Genomic DNA, 1,248 nt, shown 5'->3' on the forward strand with positions numbered 1-1,248 from the left:
GTAAGTTTTACGCACGTTCGGCGCATGCGGCCCGAACGTCATCGATGAGATCTCGTCGGTGCTCGTATACAGTACTATACTAGCATTTGTGAAAACATCGACTCGAGAGAAACAGCTGATTCAGCTGAGACGTGTCTTGTTTTATAATGAGCAAAATTAATTCGAAAGAATTGCGAAATGTAAAAGCTAGATACGTGTCACTTGCGCCTGTTACGATTATACGACATATTCGCTGTTCATATTCTCACGTTCGGAACGTTCGGAAGATAATAAACGACCGGTGCGAATCGTGATCCAACGATACTAGGCATAAATAATTGAATCGTAATGACTAATTTTTATTTCTTATATAAAACGCGGAAATTTGATATTCTTGGAATTTTTTTTAGTGCAGATGATATCGTATTATGCCTATAGGCGCATAATATTATTTAATATTAAGTAATATTTTAAACATATTCTTAGAATATTAAATGTAACATTTCAAGAATATTTTACTAAAATTATATAATATTAAATAATATCCTCGAAATATTAATGATTATATGCCCAGTCCTGATAATGTTATATTATTATTATTAAAAGTAACATTGTTTAATGTACTATTGTTACTGTAATATTGTTTAAACATTAAAAAGTATTATAATAGCATTTACTTTAATTTGTAAAACTGCTACATCTGTTCAGAATAAGTATACGTTTTAAGACTGAAAATGATTTTGGCGCGCAGTTGTAGTACAAGATATATATTTAAAATCACGCCGAAACATTTTTTTTTAGCACAAGATGCAGCATAAACTGATAAGAACTTTTCGTTCCTGGATTGTGAATTCAAATTGCACTAAATTAAAAATAATTAATATTTATAAATATTTTAATAATAGGTCAGAGTTATTAAGGATACAATACCAAGGATATTATGTAAGTAGACATATAACATTTATAAAATACTCTCATAATATTAAAAATTATTATATATTTTAAAAATATTATAATAACTTATTTAAATTTTTTAATAATATCCATATAACATTCTAGAAATATTTCGCGCTTATACGAGGTCTGTTCAAAAAGTATCGCGAATTTTGAATTTCCGCGGGTTACGTATATTCGATTTTCGATTTTTTGTGGCGTTATGTTGGTACTCATGTCTCTCACTTATGCCGACAAGTTCGGCCATTTTGAATGTTCAGTTAATTTTTGACAGCTGCTTTGCTTGCACGTGTTTTGGCTCGTCTTCGATTTTTG

The sequence above is a fragment of the Trachymyrmex septentrionalis genome, unplaced genomic scaffold (genome assembly GCF_001594115.1).
Source record: "Trachymyrmex septentrionalis isolate Tsep2-gDNA-1 unplaced genomic scaffold, Tsep1.0 scaffold18, whole genome shotgun sequence".
Lineage (NCBI taxonomy): Eukaryota > Metazoa > Arthropoda > Insecta > Hymenoptera > Formicidae > Trachymyrmex > Trachymyrmex septentrionalis.